A 16,685-nucleotide genomic window follows, 5' to 3' on the forward strand; every position below is an offset into this window, starting at 1 on the left:
TTAGTTCTATGAATTTTTTCTCATAAAAGCTTCCAAAAGGAAGTGTAGGCTTTGAAATAATTTTAACTAATAACTTGAAAACAGTGAAAGAATGTTAATTCATATAGTATGTATGAACTTCGAAGGAATTTTAAAAGGATGTTTGCAGGTAGATAAGATAAAACATGTTTCCGGCACTTGTGAAGTTTAATGCATAGATATCTTCCGTTTATCCTACTTTCACATAAAATAGTTGTATTTACATATGTAATAGAAACTTCATAACAAACGCACAAAGTTATGCTGTTAATCAACATTCTTCGTACTGCAAATTATTACAACAACTACTTATAAGTAAGTCAAACTTGCATGACTTTTCAATTTGTAGAAAATATATTTTTGAAACAATATTTTAAAATAATATATTTAAAAAAAAAATTCTTACAGGTAGTAATAATAAATATTTTCTATTTAAAAAAAATTGTTTAAAATAAATTATATGATGATAGTATACTGTGTATCAAACTAAATGAAATTTAATTTAATTATATTTGACAATATTGATAAATAAACTTGTGTTAGAATATTATACCTTTGCTATACTTTCTATCAGATTTATTTACTTCCTATTATATTGCATGTGTATAAATTATATTGCATAAATATATTTACGCAATTATACATTTATATTAATTCTTTGGCTATAAGTATATTACATACAGTACCTACAAAGTACTGTTGCACTGTATTTATTTTATTTTTATTTCTTGCAAAGGCACATTGTTTAAAAGTTCGTTCAGCCCTCAAATAAATTCCTACAATTTCACTAAAAAGTTACGTAACGGAACACATAAAACCTTCTCCCATGTCGCATTACGATATTCTTCAAACAAAAACGTATTAACCGAGTCAGCAAATATTAGCGAAAGATTTATGTAACGAAGTAAAAATATTGCATTTCTTCCTCTTACAAAACATGGTGTTCTATTAGCACACGATCAACATTCGCTAAGATCCTAACGGCAAAAGACTCTATTGCTTTCTTTAAACGAATATATTTGATTAACGTTCGTGTAACAATTTCCAAAATCAAGTTGTCGCTACAGGAATCATGTATTGGGACCACTTTCTTATTGGAAAGGACACCATTCACTAAACGAGAATTCTGACATACTCCCTGGGGCTCGTTCATGGCCCACATATATGAATATCTTTGGAATATGATTTCCAGACATTTTTGCAGGATATTCCCGAACGGATATCGCGTATTGCTAGTTAGCTTTATTATTACAGCCTACAGAGAAGATCTCTTTGATATATAAATTGAAGAATCCTTCAATGAAGAGAGAAGCAAAGAAATTTAATTCTGCAAATTTCGAAAATGACAACTTGAAAATTTGAAAATCGAAGAATCTAAATATCCAAATCCTATCACAAATTTATTTACAGTTCCTCCACCTTAAATATTAAAAAATAAAAAGAATCATGAATTGCATATAAAAATTCTAAAAACAAGTAACATAAAAACCAGAAGATTGAAAAATGAATTTTTACAACATACTATCAATCGCCCTCAATATTTATCCTGGCGCACGTACCGCAGGCTTATTAAATCAGCTCTGATCTCAGCGGAGACTGGCATCGGCGGATTAATATTCAACGAGCCATATAGTAGATGTACAGCAATCGAATTGAATTCAGTAACGAACAGACTTACCGACGCAAGTTTCGCAAGTGAATTCGAATGTGATCAGCCAGTGTCAGGGCTGTGTAACAAGATAGAAGGGCATAAGGCCAAGGTGTCGAGCTGTCACACGTGGTCGAAGGCCTAACTGATCGTAACCGTAACCAGATAGTCCAGATTCCTCCACCCTTCGGTTACTAGATGATACGAAGCGTGAAATCAGGTTCACGTTCCTGTAACGAGCAGATCAATGCACGAACGTGTTTGGTTTAACGATCGCTGCTGACGCAACCATCCATTTTTTATGCTTATTTTGCCGGATGCGAGATAACTGGACTGTAGATTGTTACGCAAACACGTATTTTCATGCAATATTTTCTCTTTCGAGATAATCAGAAGTATAATGGTTGGAGGAAGTTGGAAGCGAGATGTATGAGGCGGAGGAATATGAATGAAGCTTATTGAACGCGAAGTGTAACCTAACCTAACCATTAATGGTCATATTGAGGTATCGAATGACCCCGGGAAATTTAATTCCAATTTTGGACACTAGCTTCTAAACATCTGAATAAGAGTTAGAAATTTGGAAATTTGTTGAGTTAGACTTGAAATAGAATTTTAGAAATTTGGTTATTTGGAAATATAATTTGATGACTTGGAAAGTTGAACATAAATACTAAATTGTTCAATTTAAAAATTTCAGAATTAAGAACTTAAGAATCCAGAAATAAAAAAATGTCAAATTTTCGAATTCCATAACCACAAATTTTTTTAGCCTTCAAATTTTCAAATTTCCAAATTGTTATCTTGTGTGGTTCCATAACTTAACTTGATGAACCACAAAAATTTATAAAACTATGAAATTACTTGATACCATAAAAACTTTCCTAATAAATTCCTAATAAAAATTACCAACAACAATTATTCAAAAACTATTACAAACTACTTAAATTGAGTTATAAAGTTAAATAAGTGAATATTCCCAGGAAAAATAAATTGAAGGAAGGAAAGAAACGAATAATATACTTTGAAACCACAAAACTTATTGTATTGTTGCTAAAAATAAAGTCAATTCGTGAAAACGGTACTAGGAGAAAGTAGTTGCCCTCACTGCGGCTAATCTTCTATGCTTTAAACTACATCCGGATGTGTATCTATTTCATTCTTTTTACTGGAAAGAACTTTGTTATGTAATATGGTAACACGGTAAAATTAGGCCAGTCACAGCAATGCTATACTTATACTACTAACGAGTAAACGGTTCGGTAGTTCATTTGTTATAACGATACTTCGTGACTTTCAATTCTTTTGCATCAAAACTCAAAGAGCATGAACCGTAAATAAATTTGATTGTGTTAACAATTAAATTCAGTTAAATTGTATCAAATTGCAGTAAATTAAAATAAATCACATCGAATCGAAGTACAATAAATGAAAATAAAATACATCAAATTAAAATAAAGTAAATTAAAATAAATAATGTCAAATTAAATGAAAATAAAATGCATCTACTTAAGTTAAATTAAATTAAAATAAATTACATAAATGTAAGATCAATAAAATTAAAATAAATTACATTAAAGTAAGTTCAATCAAATGAAAATGAATTATACCAAAACAAATTAAAATAAATTGCATAAAATCAAATTAAACTGAATTAAAATAAATTACAGCAAAGTATAATAATTAAAACTTAATTAAAATAAATTACATTAAACTAAATAAAATTAAAATAATTTACATAGAATTAAAGAAAATTGAATTAAAAGAAATTAAATTAGATTAAAATTCTGTGAATAGCACTTTTTAATGTGTTAAGCATCGTTTGAATTGGTAATCGATTGTTCTTGTTTTGGATAATTTTTCGATTTTTCTGTCGTTGAACTTAGACAGTTTTGAAGCAAAATAAGAAAATAGATAGTAAATTAGTTGTCGATGTTTAGTAATTCTAAATATTGAAAATTGAAAAGAAAAGAATTCAAAAATTCTAAAAATGGAAAAGCTATATATTCAGAAACATACAAACTTTTCAACATGGAAAGGAACTACAACTTTTCAACTAGAAATGATCAAACTTCATTATTTAAGAATTTACAACTCCAGAAATCTCACTAAAAGACAACCCATAACAATATAAAAATAAAACAAAAAATAAAAAGTATCATACCCTAACTAATAAAATTCAAGAAAACTTCCCTTTCCAAATAATAACTAAAATATTTCGAAACTTGTAGAAATTTCCTAAAATAAATAATATACATAATTCAACACAGCAATCACTAAAAGTGAGAAGCTAAATAAATTACTTTCAAGCCTGAAGCACGTTTATAACCGATTTATAATTAATTCGTGAAATTCGGTGGCGTTTGTAAGCCAATAAAATTCAAGAGAAAGTCTTCCTTCTAAGGCATATAAAGAATAATTTTAGAAAAGTAAACCTTATGATACATTAATTTGGAAGTCAAGCAAAACACGTTCTGCCCTCTTGAACTACGAAAAAAAAAAAATAGTAGCCACCTGGTTACACTACGAGTAGAAAAGTTGCGAAGCTAGTGTCGCGTAAAGAGTGGAAGCACAAAGTTCAAGAATGTATTAGGTCAGGAAGTTCAGGAACGTACACAGGACATTACCTTTCTTTTTCCTGATGAATATTTCAACAGAAAGACGATGTAAACTATGTACGTCTCGCAATACCGACTTTAAACTTATTTAATCAAATAAAATGAGCCTCCATGCGCGGAAGTTTGCTCGTTACCGCGTAAGATTCATTAATTCATATAGCAACGCTTGAAAAACGGCAGATTTTTTTTTTATGTTTTTCCTTTTTTTTATATTTTCGAATTGCTGGACGTTGCTGGGAGACATATTTCGCTTGATACACGTGTTCTCGTGTTTTATTTATTAGTGGAATATGGAGGGGGACTTGTTGGTTGGGATTATGGTGAAGTTCTGAGTCTACATGAAAAAGTAAGGGAAGATTATGTTGTATGACAAAAATAACATACGTTGAAGAATAAATTGACTGAAAAAATGATGATTTTATGCAAAAAAATGAGTAAAAATTGAATCATGTTAGAAAATTAAAATAAGTTAAAAAATATATTAACTGGTAAAATTGTGGCCTTGTGTGAGCGACTAAATAAAAATGAAGTCATATGACAAATAACAAGTTAACTCACTAGACAAATTAAGATTTTATGTGCAAGCTAGATAAAAATTAAATCATGTAACAAAATTAAAATAAGATACAAAATAAGTTAATTGGTAAGATTGTGATTTTATGTGAGAAATATTATATCTCCTAAGAAATTTTGCATTCAAAAATTATATTTCTAAAATGTATTATTATTACATTATTTCTGAAACTGAAGGACTATTACCTAAAGTTTCACAGCGTATCACTTAATTAACGTTCTAATTAAAAACTGGTAATTATAACTGTCTGTCTCTATGCTTAATACCCGTTGCTAACATAATTTAACACACATCAGCAACAAAGTACCTAAAATTTTACTAGCAAAACTCATAACAAATACCAACAAAAAAACAGAGATCATTTTCTCCGCGCCGCATTTCCCAATTTAAGTGAAACCAAAAAGACGAAAGAGAAAAGTCAAATTCTTTCTCAATTATAATAATAACAGCAATTTACACGAAACAGCGAGGCTATCACCGTGAAGAGTCACGAACCACAGCTAATTTTCTCGAATACAAGCAATCGATTCGAGTTCTTATCGAGTCTAGCTATTAGAAAGCTTGCAATATCCAGCGAATTAATTCAAATCCAACTGGTACGTGCAGCCGGTGGCTGGTTGAAAGGTATCGCTTGCTCTTTATTAAACGTCAGATTTTTGGCAATGTAGGTCGCTCGTTTAATTTCCGCGTCACTCAAGGACGAGGCGAAGTTCGGTGTCCCGTGAAAACGGAATAAGGGAGAGGGATCCGGATGAACACGGATTTGACGAACGGAGAGAAAAAACGCGGGAAAAAAGAACGAAATTGAAAAAATAAACGTTTCGAGTGTTTGTACGCGTGGAAGATATTGTTATAATATTTTGGACCCTGATATGAAGCTATAATAGATTATTCAATCACTTATATCAATAATTATGCTGGTTAATATAATATGGTAGTAACCGCCATTTTTTACATACTTATAGCAACTTTATTGAATCTCATCAAATTTATGACAATTTTTATTTGTGACAATTTTTTATATAATGTTTTATTTGGACATTTGTAGGGATCATCATTGAATTCATAAATTATTGTTTATTTTTTAAGGCAATATTCAATTAATGTACTTTATGTTAGGGAAAGAAAGTTTAGAAATGAAGATATCGAACTTGATAATCTATAGTAAATATACAATAAATTTGCTCATTTAGCAAATCACCAGTCGATGAAATTGTCAAATTTATTGTAATTGATTAAATTATCAAATTACTAAATAATCAGGTTCAAAAGTGAGTGAATTTTAAAATGTAAAAATTAAATAATTTTAAAAGCAAGAGACTCCAATGTACAACTTATAAAACTAACCTCTTAATACTTACTACTACCCCACACCCTCATGCACAAACTACCCCACTCTACACAATCTGCCTAACCGAACATAACCGAAAAATCATATTTCAAACTACTAAAATGTAGTTTGATCGTTCACCCTTTACAACACTGCCATCAAAGATCTAAATCATGTTTCAATTCAAACTACTATTTAGTCAAATCGATGAAACCAGCAAAAAGAATTACTAGAGTAAATTGCTGTATCAATCTGACCAGTCTGCATCCAACAGAAACATCGTGTTCGTTTCATCCATTGTTCCTTTTTCCGCCTTCTTGTCTATCCTCGCAAGGCACATCTGACCTCGCGCGTCTTTCACGAAGTTCACGAGGCTGCCAGCTAAGAGAAGTAAGCCTGTACACCGAAGGGTTATACTTACACACCGGTTGTCTGCTGAAATACCAAAGATTCCTTCAGAGATTGCGGACGGAATTTCAGCGTAGTGACGGACGAACTCCTCTCCCTGCCCGCGTCTTGTCTTATCTTAGCCCTGCCGGTATTACAGCCTCGTCCTCCGGTGCCCTCGACTGGAGAAGGTATCCTCCGGCAGACAGATAAAATTCCAGGAAAAGCGAAAAGGCCCTCGACCGGGTTTCCCTTTGCTTCTGGAAACCTGAACACCTCGGTCGCGTTGGAGAAACTGCGTTCACGTATCCTGTATCCTATCAGCAACTGCATCCCCCTTTATCCGTGACCCCGAACACTTCGTTCTGAAATCGAAAGATCTCTGGTTAGATGAATCGCTCGCTGAAATGTATATGGTACTGCGAAATCTGGCACCTGGTTCCGATGCATACCTTTAGTGAATCAAATATTACAGTCCGATGGAATCTGCTGCTTTTCAAATGCAAATATTTTCGTTTTCTGTAATCTGATACTGCTGGAATTTTATTTTAATTTTAGGAAACTTGAGATTTGGGGATTTGGGGATTGGGGGTGTGGGGATTTTGGGATTTTGGGATTTTGGGATTTGGGGATTTGGGGATCTGGAGATTTGGAGATGTGAAGATGTGGGGATTTGGAGATTTAGGGGCGTGGGGATTTGGAGATTTAGGGGCTTGGGGACTTGAAGATTTGGGGACTTGGAGATTTGGGATCTTGGAGATTTGGGGTCTTGGAGATTTGGGGACTTGGAGATTTGGGAGCTTGGGAATTCGGGAGGGTGGAAATTTGGAGACTTGGAGATTTGGGGGCTTGGGAATTCGGGAGGGTGGAAATTTGGGGACTTGGAGATTTGGGGGCTTGGGAATTCGGGAGGGTGGAAACTTGGTGACTTGGTAATTTGGGGGCTTGGAAATTTAGGGACTTGGAAATTCGGAAGGATGGGAATTTGGGGACTTGGAGATTTGGGGGCTTGGGAATTCGGGAAGGTGGAAATTTGGAGACTTGGAGATTTGGGGGCTTGGGAATTCGGGAGGGTGGAAATTTGGTGACTTGGTAATTTGGGGGCTTGGAAATTTAGGGACTTGTAAATTCGGAAGGATGGGAATTTGGAGACTTGGGAATTTAGGAGTTTGGGAATTTGGGAATTTGGGAATTTGGAGATTTGAGAATTTGGGGAATTAGGAGATTTGAGGATTTGGAGATTTGGAGATTTGAGGGTTAGGGATTTGTCGATCTGGGGATTTGGGTATTTGGGAATTTGAAGATTTAGAGATTTGAAAATTGGAAGATTTAGAGGTTTGGAGAATTGAAGATTTAGAGACTTGGGATGTGGAACTTTGCAGATTTGGAGGTTTGCAATTGGAGTTTTAGGGACTCGGATATGTGGAGATTTGGCGATTTGTCGACTTGAAGGTTTGGAGATTTAAGAAACATCCAAGATTTAGAAAATTAGAAACTTAAAAATTTTAAGATTTAGACATTTTACAATGTGAAAATTCAGAAATTTAAGAATTTGTAAATTTGGAGATTTGACGATTTAAAGATTTGACAATTTATAAATTTGAAAATTTAGAGATTTGAACATTTAAAAATTTGAAAATTCAGATATCTGATAATCATATACCATTGGAATTTAATTTTAATTTTAGGAAACGATGTTACAGTTCTATCTTCTAACATAATTTTACTGTAAACTATCGTAACGATTATTTTAATTGTACTCAACACGATAATTCTATCTCTCAACTGCAGTTATATTTCACGCTATTACGATTTCGTTCTACGCTGTCATAATTCTGTGCTAGGTTATTACTATTCCAGACAATGAGCTCATAATTCCTCTTACTGACATTATAATTCTACGCAATACTACCATAATCCTTCTCGAAGTTATTTTAATTCTATTTCCAGTCATAAATACAATGTCTTTCGGTTCACTGATGCTACTGGATTTTCCTGTAATTTTTCACCACGGTAAAACTTCAATGAAGCGATCTGAAAATGTGCACGTGAAAAATCGATTCTCGGTGGAGAAATTACATGGCTCGTTATGGTATGGGATTGTTCAGTTTACTCTTATTGTACGAATGTATTTGGAGCGTGTGTAACGTGCCAATTGATTATAAAATGATTTATGCTCCGACTTTCTTGCATTGTTTGATAATTAAATATTTAATTACAATTGGAAAGAGTTGAAATGACAAATACCTTGTTACCTCGCAAAAAAGTCTGAATTAAACGATCATTTTTTATAAAGCTTCAACAACTAATTAAGTACATTTTAATTATAAAATGTGTCCAGATTAATTTTGCTCAATTTCACTGCTAAATTTACTCAATTTTGCTAAATTTGCTAAAAATTTAATTTTCAAAAAGATACTAAAAAAATAAATTTAAAAATCTTCATAGGGTGTTAAATAATAAATGTGTTAATATGCAAAATTGAATATTAAAAAATAGTTCATACATTTTCTTTGTAAAATGTCTTTAACGATATTTTCTCTTTTATTTCAATTCATACGAGATGAAACATAGTTGTATAATTTTCAATATAACTTTCACTGCAATTCATAATAATTTTATATACGGTTTTTGTAAGCATTAGAAAGTAATTTCAAATGGATCACAATGACACGCAACGGTTCCGAATAACATCGATTTTTCAAGGCTGGGATAAACTTGAACATCAGAACCTGTTTGCTGAAGAAGAAAGTCGACGTCCCAAACTTGATTCTCGAACATTGACCTAACAACTTTCTTGATGACCTCATTTTTCCTTCTTCATTCGGTTTCTTCGTTATTTGCGATCGGTGTATGCACAGGGTGTTTGAAAATTTTTGTACCAAAATAAAAATTGTGCAACAAATAATATTATTTTCACAATAGGAATTTAAACGATCATAAGTTGATACACGGACAAAAATGCGGTAAGATAATAGAGAAATAAATTTAAGTAGTAACAATATAAAACTGTATCGTAGTAAACATATTTTTGTACAAAAATAAAATAAATTTTGCAACAAATAACATTATTTTCATAATAGGAATTTAAACGATCGTAAGTTGATACACGGACAAAAATGTGATAAGATAACACAGAAATAAATTTAAGTAGGAACAATATAAAACTGTATAGTAACCATATTTTTTTCACGGCAGTTAATTAATGAAACCTTAAAAGATACACCTGCTAATTGACACGTTTCTGCTTCATTGTATGCCTGATTAACCCGGTACAAATGGAATATAATTCCATTCTACACTGTCGAATTTATACCCGTTACCCGAACACCACTATTTGACGATCGCTCTAATTAATCTACTAATTAACGACAAGAGCGCTCGGCCATTTGTAACGGTGGATCGTTATTAACTTTACCGTTACATTAACGCGCACGAAATCGAATGGAAAAATATAATGCAGAGCTTTGCAATTAACCTGTGTCCCGTTTATAGCACCGGTTGAAACTTTTAACGTAATTTTCGGCTATCGCGTCGACCCTGATTTATTCTACAAACTTCTCGTTATCGTATTTTATTATCGACATCGTGCCACAGTTTGATAGAATTTTAAATGAACACTTTGTTTAACCGTGTTTGGAGGCGGACCAATTAATTAGTCGGTCAGAATTCTTAATCACGTTATTGTTACGAGTGGGGAAAGTTTAATTTTCGAACCGATGAAATTAATGAGGAAAATTATACGACAAATATGTACGCGAAAAATTATTAAGCCTTCTAAAATTATGTTCTACAAATTATTTTATAAATCATATATTATAATTGTATTTTAAAAATTATTTTATAAATCATATGTTACAATTGTACATTAAAAATTATTTTATGAATCATATGTTACAATTGTACATTAAAAATTATTTTATGAATCATATGTTACAATTGTACATTAAAAATTATTTTATGAATCATATGTTACAATTGTACATTAAAAATTATTTTATGAATCATATTTTGCAATTGCACCTTAAAAATGATGGTATAAATTATATATTCAAATTGTATTTTAAAAATATTATTAATTGTAATATATATTAAAATTATATTTTAAAAATGATATAATAAATTGCAAATATGTATTGAAGTTAAATTGCAAATACCATATTGTGCATTACAATATGTATTCAAATTATATAAAATTACATTACAAATTTTGTACATTTTGTTCATAAACTCAAGTGCAAATTGCTTTGATATATATTACACAAAATGATGTTTTATTATTTAAAAAGTCATAAAATAATTTTTGACATTGAATAAACAGAGAATATCTAAAGGAGAAAAATCGTTAAATAGCTTTAAACGGTAAATAAATTCTTATTACCTAAACGAAAATAATCATCAAACAATTAATGACATAAACGTAAAATACCTAAAGGAGAAAAATCGTGAAATAATTTTAGAAATTAAATGAAACCTAAGCGAATGAAACAATTGCGACCAAAGCAATAAACACGAAATAGAAAAAGAATAAAAAGCTGGGAGTTTAATTTTGCAAGAATTCCGGAGCCCTTTGAAGCATCGAAGGAAACACTTTCCCGCGGCGAAGGAACAAGGAAAACGCGGAAATCGCGTGGGAGGTAAAAAGATGGCGAAAATAAAGAAGAAGCAGACATTAAAAGGGTATGCTTTGAAGCCAGGAAGACGTTGCTGGAAGCGTCACGAGGACTTTTATTTATGAACTATCCACGTCGCGTGATTTACGAGGTGAATCGTTGGTCTATGAACGTGGATGTAGGTGCTGGCTGGTACGAGGAAAAGAGTTGTTGGAACTACAGGAAGGAAAGGACTCTGGCGCGAAGCGGGAATAAAGGAAAACAGCAACGGGAGAAAGAAACAGGCAGCGAAAGTAAGCATTAGGAAGGTGTAAGGAGGGGTAGAAAGGAAATGAAGAAGAAAAAAAGAACGAAAGAAAAGAAGCAAAGTTGGAGACAAGCAAAGAAGCAGCCGCAAAAGGCCACGGAATCACCCCACTGTGGCTGCACCTTCCTCTGGAACGTCTCCAAATCTACTCTACAACCTTTTTCTATTTTAGCCCCTTATTTTTCCGTTCTTCTGATTTATCGTTTTATTGTTCGGCAGCCGAGTGCTGACACGACCGCCAAAATCTGCCATCTCTAACAACACTTCGATCCCGTTATTTCTATGTACTTTCCTTCCATTTGTATTTATGTAATTTCGTAACGATGCTCCTGCGGGATACACTTCAGAGAAAGTTTTTGAACAGTTCATTCTGCGAGGGAGGAGGAAATTCTTGTTGAAGTATGAAAGGGAGTTTTGAAGTTTTGAGATGGCGTATGATCTTTCTGAACATATGTAATTCTCCAGCTTGGGAATTTTTTTTTGAGTACCGCAGTTATAAATCGTTGTGAATAAATAATAGATCTGTTTTGTAAAAAGTTCTCTAAATTGCTTATAATCTCTTTGAACATCTGAGTTGGAGAATTCATAACTTGGAAATTTGAACATTTGGAGGTTAGGACATTAAACTTCTCTGGAAAATTGAGAATTTCGAATTTGAAGTTTGGATTTGTAAATATGAAGATTTGATCATTCGATTGTATAAAAATTTGATAATATGAAAATTCAAGATATTTGTTATAACTCATAGAAGTTGACATAAATACAATTTACTAAATCAAACTTAAAATGCTAATTATGAAGAAATTTAAATATTTCTATCGATATTATAAGTATCATACATATTTAACTTTAGCGATTAATCTTAAAATATTCAATTAATCGTCGAGTCAGATTTTTACACAAAATGGACGTAGCAATTTTTAATAATAACTTTCCGTCTTCATTTTAAAAAAGTTTCCCTTCCAAAACCAATCCATGTTACAATGAAGTTAGAAATAACAGATAGCAATGAATATTTGAATGAAATATTAAATATTTTAATCAAATATTTGACTCCAGTTTACCTCTCATACGTCCTACAATATTTTGGCAATGTTCAATGAAGGAATTTCGGAACAAAAAATTAATACACATGCATTCAAATTATTTGTCTGAAAGCACAAAAAGTCGACGTTCGAAGCAACCTAACAGGATAACGATACATTCTGTTGCGTTGGAAATCCGCCAAAATCACGACATCAATGTTCAAGCAACGTATCTAAACCTGTGATTGTTTCACAAACCTAGTCTTTGGATGCTTGTTCATACAAAAATAAAGTAACCGATACAGCTAGTGAACTTGTACTTCAGTTGGCAAATGTTCACAGGAATGTCTAACGTATTCCCTTGAATCTTTAAAGGCGATACACCGAGTTACAATCTTCTGTACCTCGCTTTTCGATGTTAAACTGATATTACTATCGTTTGTTTCAATTTTCGCTGAAAATTTGTAATTAATTCGAAGAGTGATTTAACCGATGCAAATATTTTGTAGATATCTGCTGCGCTGTTTACAGGTTACTGAAAGATACGAAGGTGGAACTGAAACAGAAGAAATTGAAACAGCAGAGCGTGGAAAATACACAATTATAGAAAATTGAAATACAGGGAAAAAAAGAGGAACGAAAAGGGCAAAAGTGAAAGAAGCAAAAATATAGAGATAGAAATGTGAACGTATAGAAGTGGAGGTCTGAAAATAAAATGAGAACAAAACGAAAAAGAAATAATAAAAGTGTATAGCCAGGAAAATTGGAAACTGTAATATGTAAATATTAGTTCGCGAAACATTAAATTGAAATTACATCGCCGAAACATTAAATGGAAACGATATTTTTCCGATCTTTGGTTTTTTAACTCGTACAATACTAGAATTAAAAAATATCGAGGATGTTTTATATTTTGACTTCTTTCTGATTTTCACTTCTTTGTAATAGTAAAAATTGCCATTTGTAATTTTTCGATAATGAAATAATTATCATTATATCTCACAATTCCTAATTTTCATTTATGATAATAAAAATAGCTATTTATAATTTTGTTAAATAATAAAATGATTAAACTTGATAATAGTAATAATAGTTTCTCATAAATAATTTAAATAGTAAAATCATGATTCTAGTAATAATAACAACGGTGTTACTATTTAAAGCGTTACAACCTATGCAATAATTTAACTTAACCTAACCTATGCAAGAATTAAATTAACCTAACCTATGCAAGAATAAAATTAACCTAACCTCTGCAATAATTTAACTTAACCTAACCTATGCTATAATTTAACATAGCCTAACCTATGCAATAATTTAACTTAACCTAATCCGTGCAATAAGTATTAAAAATTAAGAAAAATTCAATCAATTGAAAATATAACTAAAGAAAAAAATAGGAAAGGTATTTATAAATATCAGTGAGATAATCAAAAATAATTTCATTATTCACTTGTCATGTAGATAAATCAGAAATGGGAATTTTAAATTGAACGCGAGAGGATCAACAGCCACGTACAAACCGAAACTTGAATCAATTAAATACGATCGAGTGTAATTTTTGTCGGATCCCGAATAAACCCGTCACGTCCACGTTAATCGCGCCATTTTCCGATAACTTATCGCACTTTACAAACGGTCGATATAGTTTTCGGGACATGTATCATCCATGGAAATAACCCGAACGCTGCAGGCGGCTATCGATGAAATTGCGAGTGTGTATCGAAACACAAAGTGCGAATGAGTGTGTTACGATCGCAGCTCGTTTATCTTTGTAATAAACTCCGATAGGCCAAGCCCTTTCGAGCTGCGTGCTACACTTATGACCTGACAACGTTAATTACCGGAATAATTAGTACGGTTAAAAATCTGAGCATAGAGATGTATTATGCCGGCGATTAGATCGAACCACATGCGTGACTCGTTCTTAACATTCCCAAGGGTATAACGGTCTTACGAGCCGGGATAAATGGTCGAAACCTCTGACGGAGTTGGATCGATGATATCGTGGTTAAATATTAGAAAATAACAGTGCTGGAAATGAAAGAAGTTGCAGTTAGTCGAACAAAAATGGTGGAAATTCGATACTCTTAAAATTATTGTCGTGAAAATTGATTTCATTTAATATATGACATAGTACTGTTTGTAAAGTGTAATTTAAATTTCATATGTGGTTACTGTAATTTAAATTTTGTACATTTTATACATAATTGTATGAACTTGTATAAAATTATGTAACATTGTATGAAATTATATAAAACTGTGTAAAATTGTATGAAGTTGTAGAAAAGTGAATAAAATTATATATTTTAAATGAAAGAAAGAAGAGCCATGAAAAAATTAAGGAACTGCACAAAACCTCGTCTTACTTTTTAAGAAAACAAAAGGTAATGTAACAGTAACTGGACCATTTGAAATGGCAGACAATTTCGAGAACTCGTTATCAGTGTCAGCACGTTATTCGAAACGAATGGTTAACCACGTTAACGGGGTCATAAATGCGTGCAGTGGCCAAGAGCTGAAGATTAATTTGAAACTCGAATTTGATCGCCAAATCTTGATAAAGTAAAACGAACAACGGATTTGTAATCCCGGAAAATAGCGTGAGATGGATGTGTGCCAAAAAATCGTGTGTCCAATCTGAAGGATCGAATGAGGAACAGGCAAAAATCCAAATTTCCAAAATTCATGCAACGATTAACCATCCGTTGGTCTAAGGGATTAAAATTCGATTTTCTGCAGACGATCACATTTCAACGAATTTTGGACAGTTTAAACCTTGCCTACATCATTGAATAAATTCTCGTTTCTGATTGCACATGTCCATACTCAATTTTTTTTAAATTCGAACATTCTATCGATAGTTTCAGTGAGTTTCTCACGAAATTCAATTAGTCGTCGGAGATAAAATGAACGGATAAAATATTGTTTATTTTTAGTTATAAGTAAAATATGACGCGTTCTGAAATTTTTATGTAATCAACGCGTGTAAATTTGATATAACTGTAAAATCATACTTTGACTTTTAAATACATTTTTCAGGAAAAAAGGTAAATAAAATGTTATGAAAATGCCATTTTACGGACTAAAAACAAACAGAGCAACGACAGCATTCATTTCGTAGTTCTATATTTGTTTTTATTTAAAAAAGCAATTTGTTACAAAATGGCTGTGCGAACATGAACGTACAGTGTTAATAAAAGAAAAGTAAAATTTTACATGTTCCAATAAAATCGATTATTAGCACGGCTACATTTTCATCGTTACGTTCGTAGTAATTAAAAAATAAATAAATATAAAATTCGTTTCGTAGTTATGAATAAAAATAATACAAACCAATTTTTTTGTACAAGAAGTTCATTTATGTATAAGACCTATTTATTAAACATTAATTAATTGTACAAAATATATATTACCTGTGTAAAATACTATACATTAATTAATTAAGTAATATTTTTTTTAAGTAATTGTAAAATAAATTTAAAACAACATACGTTTATAAATGCATAAAAGATATTTATAAATGTGTAAAATACCTATCACTTTTATTTAAATAAATCCTTGAAATCTTAACAAATTGTCAGCAGTATGACTAACCAAGGAATGAAACTAAACATTACAGATTACAAATACTACCATTGAACCAAAACACTGAAAAAAAGGTATAAACCCATAACAACGTGAATTTAATAAACTTGAACGACAAAAGGAAGGTATATAGAAGGGTAGATGCAGCAAGGTGCAAAAACTAACACAATTGCGTTCACAATGGGCTTGCGACATAAAATCGTAATATCTCGAGCGACCAAGTTGAAGTTACAGCGAAAAGTGGCCATTAACCGACGTAAATACCGATAGTTAAGCTAGGTAGGAACATTTCACGAGGGAAATTTAGTTGACGAGATTCTAGGGACGAAAAGAGGAAACAATAGTCCGGTAAGTTGATAAAATACACACAAGGAATATTCGACAACCGCAATTTTTTATAATTGTTCAAATTGTTACATAGATCTACCAAAACGTTCAACCATTTGCATTACGGCACACTTTTAACCGCCATATTTATGTCCGCGAAAAAGTAAAATATATTTGTGTATCTACACAAGTTTCTGTCTTAATTAAAAATATTTTTATTAACTGAAAATAAGTTCTTAAAAATTAGGTA

This window comes from Megachile rotundata, chromosome 5, assembly GCF_050947335.1.
Source record: "Megachile rotundata isolate GNS110a chromosome 5, iyMegRotu1, whole genome shotgun sequence".
Taxonomy (NCBI): Eukaryota; Metazoa; Arthropoda; class Insecta; order Hymenoptera; family Megachilidae; genus Megachile; species Megachile rotundata.